This window comes from Arachis stenosperma, chromosome 10 (assembly GCF_014773155.1).
Source record: "Arachis stenosperma cultivar V10309 chromosome 10, arast.V10309.gnm1.PFL2, whole genome shotgun sequence".
NCBI classification, from domain to species: Eukaryota; Viridiplantae; Streptophyta; class Magnoliopsida; order Fabales; family Fabaceae; genus Arachis; species Arachis stenosperma.
In genome coordinates this window covers 51,116,101-51,124,470 of record NC_080386.1, presented here as the reverse complement: position 1 = coordinate 51,124,470, position 8,370 = coordinate 51,116,101, and the positions used below count along the sequence as shown (strand labels likewise).

General features: G+C 40.5%; 1 non-coding gene across 1 annotated transcript; it reads right to left on the bottom strand.

Annotated features, from left to right (window-relative positions):
- Nucleotides 1-1,827: 1,827 nt before the first annotated feature.
- LOC130959485 (small nucleolar RNA R71) lies at nt 1,828-1,935 on the bottom strand. The gene has a single exon (XR_009078562.1). It is a non-coding gene; the product is annotated as a small nucleolar RNA R71 (small nucleolar RNA).
- Nucleotides 1,936-8,370: the final 6,435 nt, after the last annotated feature.

The following is an 8,370-nucleotide window of genomic DNA, read 5'->3' as shown; positions in this document are numbered from 1 at the left end:
TCCTGGACCGGAGTCTTAGACTAGCATTGCACTGATTCCTGGAATTCTCATTAAGAATTTTGATGTTTTCACTTGATTTTCGAAAATCACAAAAAAAATTAGAAAATCATAAAAACCAAAAATATTTCTTGCTTGAGTCTAGTGTCTCATCTTAAGTTTGGTGTCAATTACATGCATTCATTCATGTGTCTTAAGGATCTTCAAGTAATTCTTGATGATTTTTTACTCTGATCTTTGAATTCTTTTGACTTGAGTGTTTATGTGTCTCATATAGTGTCAATAGTATACAAACTGCTAAGTTTGGTGTCTTGCATGCATTGTTATTTGATTCTTGTTGCATTTTGATTATTAAAAATCCAAAAATATTTTTTTCTTTGTGTCTTCTCAAGTCAATAATACAGAGAATTGAAGATTCAGAACATACTGCAGAGGAATTATACAGAAAAAGCTGGGCATCCGAAAATGCCCAGTGAAGAAGGCAGACTGGCGTTTAAACGCCAGCCAGGGTACCTGGTTGGGCGTTTAACGCCCAAAAAGGGTGCATTTTGGGCGTTAAACGCCAGAATGGATACCATTCTGGGCGTTTAACGCCAGGATGGTGCTAGGGGGAAGATTTTGTTTTTCAAATCAAATTTTTTTCAAGTTTTCAAAGTTTTTCAAAATCAAATCTTTTTCAAATCAAATCTTTTCAATCAAATGTTTTCAAAATTAATTTCTTTCCTTTTTCAAAGATACTTACTAACAATTAATGATTTGATTGAACATTTTTTGCCTTTTCTGTTGAGGAAGGTTTTATGTTTGAATCATATCTTTTCTTGTTAGGCAAGTCATTTATTTTCAAATCAAATCTTTTTAAAATTGTTTTCAAATCATATCTTCTCAATCACATCTTTTTAAAAGCATAACTTTTCAATCATATCTTCTCAATCACATCTTTTTCAAAATAAGTTCTCAATCAAATCGTTTTAACTTCTAATTTCAAATCCTTTTTCAAAAATCACTTGATTTCTTTTCCACTCTTATTTTCGAAAATCAATTAGTGTTTTTAAAAAAAATGTTTTCAAAATATTCTAATTAATTTTCGAAAAATTACTTCCCTCCTTCTCACATCCTTCTATTTATGGAGTACCACTCCTTCTCAATGCACAATTCGAACCTTATCTAATTAAAGTTCGAATTCTTCTTCTCCTTCTTCTTTCTATTTCTCTTTTTCCCTGACACCTCAAGGAATCTCTATACTGTGACATAGAGGATTCCACATTTTCTTGTTCTCTTCTCTTTCATATGAGCAGGAGCAGAGACAAAGGCATTCTTGTTGAAGCTGACCCTGAACCCGAAAGGACCTTGAAGAGAAAGCTAAGAGAAGTCAAAGCACAACTCTCTTTAGAGGACCTGACCGAATTCTTCAAAGAAGAAGAAGACATGGCAGCCGAAAACAACAATAATGCAAACAATGCACGGAAGGTGCTGGGTGACTTTACTGCACCCACTCCCGACTTCTATGGGAGAAGCATCTCTATCCCTGCCATTGGAGCAAACAACTTTGAGCTTAAACCTCAATTAGTTTCTCTAATGCAACAGAATTGCAAGTTCCATGGACTTCCAATGGAAGATCCTCATCAGTTCTTAGCTGAATTCTTGCAAATCTGTGACACAGTCAAGACTAATGGGGTAGACCCTGAGGTCTATAGACTGATGCTATTCCCTTTTGCTGTAAGGGACAGAGCTAAAATATGGTTGGACTCTCAACCTAAAGAAAGCCTGGACTCTTGGGAAAAGCTAGTCAATGCCTTCTTGGCAAAGTTCTTTCCACCACAAAGATGGAGTAAGCTTAGAGTGGAAGTCCAAACCTTCAGACAGAAGGATGGAGAATCCCTCTATGAAGCTTGGGAAAGATACAAACAATTAATCAGAAAATGTCCTTCTGACATGCTTTCTGATTGGAGCATCATAGGTATTTTCTATGATGGTCTCTCTGAACTATCTAAGATGTCCTTGGATAGCTCTGCTGGAGGATCTCTTCATCTGAAGAAGACGCCTACAGAAGCTCAAGAGCTCATTGAAATGGTTGCAAATAACCAATTCATGTACACTTCTGAGAGAAATCCTGTGAACAATGGGACAAGTCAGAAGAAAGGAGTTCTTGAGATTGATACTCTGAATGCCATTTTGGCTCAGAATAAAATATTGACTCAACAAGTCAATTTGATTTCTCAAAGTCTGTCTGGAATGCAAAATGCACCAAGCAGTACTAAAGAGGCTTCATCTGAGGAAGAAGCTTATGATCCTGAGAACCCTTCAATGGAAGAGGTGAATTACCTAGGAGAACCCTATGGTAACACCTATAATTCTTCATGGAGAAATCACCCAAATCTCTCATGGAAGAATCAAGAGAGACCTCAACAAGGTTTCAATAATAATGGTGGAAGAAACAGGTTTAACAATGGCAAACCTTTTCCATCATCTTCTCAGCAACAGACAGAGAATCCTAAGCAGAACCCCTCTGACTTAGCAACCATGGTCTCTGATCTAATTAAAACCACTCAAAGTTTCATGAATGAAACAAGGTCCTCCATTAGAAATTTGGAAGGACAAGTGGGACAGCTGAGCAAGAAAGTTACTGAACTCCCTCCAAGTACTCTCCCAAGCAACACAGAAGAAAATCCAAAAGGAGAGTGCAAAGCCATCAATATGGCCGAATTTGGAGAGGATGGAGAGGCAGTAAACGCCACTGAGGAAGACCTCAATGGGCGTGCACTAGCCTCCAATGAGTTCCCCAATGAGGAACCATGGGAATCTGGGACTCAAAATGAGACCATAGAGATTCCATTGGACTTACTTCTGCCTTTCATGAGCTCTGATGAGTATTCTTCCTCTGAAGAGGACGAGTATGTCACTGAAGAGCAAGTTGCTAAATACCTTGGAGCAATCATGAAGTTAAATGACAAGTTATTTGGAAATGAGACTTGGGAGAATGAACCTCCTTTGCTCACCAAAGAACTGGATGACTTGTCTAGGCAGAAATTACCTCAAAAGAGACAAGATCCTGGGAAGTTTTCAATACCTTGTACCATAGGCACCATGACCTTCAAGAAGGCTCTGTGTGACTTAGGGTCAAGTGTAAACCTCATGCCTCTCTCAGTAATGGAGAAGCTAAGGATCTTTGAGGTACAAGCTGCAAAAATCTCATTAGAGATGGCAGACAACTCAAGAAAACAAGCTCATGGACTTGTAGAGAATGTTTTGGTAAAAGTTGAAGACCATTACATCCCTACTGATTTCATAGTCCTAGAGACTGGGAGGAGCATGGATGAATCCATCATCCTTGGCAGACCCTTCCTAGCCACAGCAAAAGCTGTGATTGATGTTGATAGAGGTGAACTGATCATCAAGTGAATGAAGAATCCTTTGTGTTTAAGGCTCAAGGATATCCCTCTGTCACCATAGAGATGAAGCATGAAGAGCTTCTCTCAAATCAGAGTCAAGAAGAGCCCCCACAGTCAAACTCTAAGTTTGGTGTTGGGAGGCCACAACCAACTCTAAGTTTGGTGTTGAACCCCCACATTCAAACTCTAAGTTTGGTGTTGGGAGGTTCCAACATTGCTCTGAATATCTGTGAGGCTCCATGAGAGCCCTCTGTCAAGCTACTGACATTAAAGAAGCGCTTGTTGGGAGGCAACCCAATGATTATAATTTATATAGTTTCTTTTGTTATTTTATGTTTTTTGTAGGTTGATGATCATAAGAAGTCACAAAATCCATTGAAAAAGCAAAACAAAATGAAAACAGGAAGAAAAACAGCACACCCTGGAGGAAGAAGCTGCTGGCGTTCAAACGCCAGTAAGCCTAGCAGTTGGGCGTTTAACGCCCATTCTGGCACCATTCTGGGCGTTTAACGCCAGAAAGGGGCACCAGACTGGCGTTAAACGCCAGAAAAGGGCAAGAACCTGGCGTTAAACGCCAGGAATGGGCACCAGCCCGGCGTTTAACGCCAGAAATGGCTCAAAACGTGATTTTGAGCAACATTTGGTGCAGGGATGACTTTTCCTTGACACCACAGGATCTGTGGACCCCACAGGATCCCCACCAACCCCACCACCACTCTCTCTCTTCTTCCCCATTCACCAATCACCTCAACACCTCTTCCCCAAAAGCCCTTCACCTATCAAATCCCATCTTTCTCTTCACCACTCACATCCATCCTTCATAAAACCCCACCAACCTCACCCTTCAAATTCAAACCACTTTCCCTCCCAAACCCACCCAATATGGCCGAACCCCATCTCCCCTCTCTCCTATAAATACCCTTCTTCACTCCTTCATTTTCACACAACCAAAACACTACTACTCCCCCTTCTTTGGCCGAATACACCACCATCTCCCTCTTCCTCATTTCTTCTTCTTCTACTCTCTTCTTTCTTCTTTTGCTCGAGGACGAGCAAACATTTTAAGTTTGGTGTGGAAAAAGCGTTGCTTTTCGTTTTTCCATAACCATTTATGGCATCCAAGACCGGAAAAACCTCTAGAAAGAGGAAAGGGAAGGCAAAAGCTTTCACCTCCGAGTCATGGGAGATGGAGAGATTCATCTCAAGGGTGCATCAAGACCACTTCTATGAAGTTGTGACCTTGAAGAAGGTGATCCCTGAGATCCCTTTCAAACTCAAAAAGGGTCAACTTTGATCAAAGGTTGGACCAAGTCCTCATAAACTTTTGTGAAGAGGGCGCTCAATAGAAGAGAAACTCAAGAGGGAAGCCGGTTCAACTGAGAAGGCATGACCTCAAGCCCATCACTAAGAAAAGGATGGAGCAAACAAGAGACCCCTCTCATCAAGAGATCCCTGAGATACCTCAAGGGATGCACTTTCCTCCACAAGACTATTGGGAGCAACTAAACACCTCCCTAGGAGAATTGAGTTCCAACATGGGACAACTAAGGGTGGAGCACCAAGAACATTCCATCCTCCTCCATGAAATTAGAGAAGATCAAAGAATCATGAGAGAGGAGCAACAAAGACAAGGAAGAGACATTGAGGAGCTCAAGCACTCCATAAGGCCTTCAAGAGGAAGAACAAGCCGCCATCACTAAGGTGGACCCGTTCTTTAATCTCCTTGTTCTTTACTTTCTTGTTTTTCGAATTTTATGCTTATGGTTATCTATGTTTGTGTCTTATGATCATTAGTGTCTTAGTGTCTATGCCTTAAAGTTATGAATGTCCTATGAATCCATCACCTTTCTTAAAAGAAAACTGTTTTTATTACAAAAGAACAAGAAGTACAGGATTTCGAATTCATCTTTAAAACTAGCTTAATTAGTTTGATGTGGTGACAATACTTTTTGTTTTCTGAATGTATGCTTGAACAGTGCATATGTCTTTTGAATTTGTTGTTCATGAATGTTAAAATTGTTGGCTCTTGAAAGAATGATGAAAAAGGAGACATGTTACTGAGGATCTGAAAAATCATAAAAATGATTCTTGAAGCAAGAAAGAGCAGTGAATACAAAAAAAAAAAGGGAAGGAGAAAAACAAAAAAAAAAAAGAGAAAGAGAAAAAGAAAGAAAAAGAAAGAAATAAAGTTGTGATCCAAGGCAAAAAGAGTGTGCTTAAGAACCCTGGACACCTCTAATTGGGGACTCTAGCAAAGCTGAGTCACAATCTGAAAAGGTTCACCCAATTATGTGTCTGTGGCATGTATGTATCCGGTGGTAATACTGGAAGACAGAGTGCTTTGGGCCACGGCCAAGACTCAATAAGTAGCTGTGTTCAAGAATCATCATACTTAACTAAGAGAATCAATAACACTATCTGGATTCTGAGTTCCTAAAGAAGCCAATCATTCTGAACCTCAGAGGATAAAGTGAGATGCCAAAACTGTTTGGAGGCAAAAAGCTACTAGTCCCGCTCATCTAATTTGGAGCTAAGTTTCATTGATAATTTGGAGTCTATAGTATATTCTCTTCTTTTTATCTTGTTTGATTTTCAGTTGCTTGGGGACAAGCAACAATTTAAGTTTGGTGTTGTGATGAGCGGATAATTTGTACCCTTTTTGGCATTGTTTTTAGTATGTTTTTAGTATCTTTTAGTTAGTTTTTATTATATTTTTATTAGTTTTTAATTAAAATTCACTTTTCTGGACTTTACTATGAGTTTGTGTGTTTTTCTGTGATTTCAGGTATTTTCTGGCTGAAATTGAGGGACCTGAGCAAAAATCTGATTCAGAGACTGAAAAGGACTGCAGATGCTATTGGATTCTGACCTCCCTGCACTCGAAGTGGATTTTCTGGAGCTACAAAAGCTCAATTGGCGCGCTCTCAACGGCGTTGGAAAGTAGACATCCTGGGCTTTCCAGCAATATATGATAGTCCATACTTTGCCCAAGATTTGATGGCCCAAACCGGCGTTCAAAGTCACCTACAGAAATTCCAGCGTTAAACGCCGGAACTGGCACCTAATTGGGAGTTAAACGCCCAAACTGGCATAAAAGCTGGCGTTTAACTCCAAGAAGAGTCTCTACACGAAAATGCTTCATTGCTCAGCCCAAGCACACACCAAGTGGGCCCGGAAGTGGATTTCTATGTCATTTACTCATCTTTGTACACCTTAGGCTACTAGTTTTCTATAAATAGGACCTTTTACTATTGTATTTTCATCTTTGGACAGCTAGTTCTTAGATCATATAGAGAGAGTCTTTTGATCATGTTTTGATGATTGAACTCACTTTGGGAGGCTGGCCATTCGGCCATGCCTAGACCCTGTTCTTATGTATTTTCAACGGTGGAGTTTCTACACACCATAGATTAAGGTGTGGAGCTCTGCTGTACCTCGAGTATTAATGCAATTACTATTGTTCTTCTATTCAATTCCGCTTGTTCTTTTACCAAGATATCACTTGTTCTTCAACTTGATGAAGGTGATGATTGACACTCATCATCATTCTCACCTATGAACAAGGTGACTGACAACCATTCTTGTTCTACAAGCATTCGAGGCTTAGTGAATATCTCTTGGATTTCTGATTACATGGTGCATGGTTGATCGCCTGACAACCGAGTGCTCGCCTGACAAACGAGCCAACCATTCCGTGAGATCAGAGTCTTCGTGGTATAGGCAAGAACTGATGGCGGCATTCAAGAGAATCCGGAAGGTCTAACCTTGTCTGTGGTATTCTGAGTAGGATTCAATGATTGAATGACTGTGACGTGCTTCAAACCTGTAACCTGCTGGGCGTTAGTGATAGACGCAAAAGAATCACTGGATTCTATTCCGGTAGGGGAGGGAACCACACCGGTGATTGGCAGTACTGTGACAGAGTGCGTGCATTAGCTTTCACTGCGAGGATGGGAGGTAGCCATTGACAATGGTGAAACCCTACACAAGCTTGCAATGGAAAGGAGTAAGAAGGATTGGATGAAGACAGTAGGAAAGCAGAGAGACGGAAGGGAAGGCATCTTCATACGCTTGTCTGAAGCTCTTACACCAATGATATACATAAGTATCCCTATCTTTATCTTTTATGTTATTTTCGTTCATCACCATTATACATTTGAGTCTGCCTGACTGAGATTTACAAGATGACCATAGCTTGCTTCATACCACCAATCTCCGTGGGATCGACCCTTACTCGCGTAAGGTTTATTACTTGGACGACCCAGTGCACTTGCTGGTTAGTTGTGCGAAGTTGTGTTTATGCCATGGTATTGAGCACCAAGTCTTTGGAGCCATTACTAGGGATTGTTTATGTTTTGAAAAGTATTGATCACAATTTCGTGCACCAGTCGTCCAAGTAATAAACCTTACGTGAGTAAGGGTCGAATCCACAGAGATTGTTGGTATGAAGCAAGCTATGGTCACCTTGTAAATCTCAGTTAGGGAGATTAAAGGGTAATTGTGATTATTGGAATAAAATAAATAATAAATAATAAAAAGGATGAAATACTTATGTAGATTCATTGGTGAGAATTTCAGATAAGTGTATGGAGGTGCTGTATGACTCACGGACGTCTGCCTTCCCACTGCTTCTACTCAATCCTTCTTACTCCTTTCCATGGCAAGCTGTGTATAGGGGTTCACCATCAGCTGTGGCTACTTTCAATCCTCTCGGGAAAATATCCTATGCGGCTGTCACTCGCACAGCTAATCATCTGGAGGCATCACCCATGGTTGATGGCTACATCCCATCCTCGCAGTGAAAACTAATGCTCACGCACTCTGTCACAGTACGGCTAATCACTGGTTGGTTCCCGCGCCTACTGGAATAGAATCCATTGATTCTTTTGCGTCTGTCACTAACGCCCAGCACTTGCAAGTTTGAAGCACGTCACAGTCATTCATTACCGGAATCCTACTCGGAATACCACAGACAAGGTTAGAC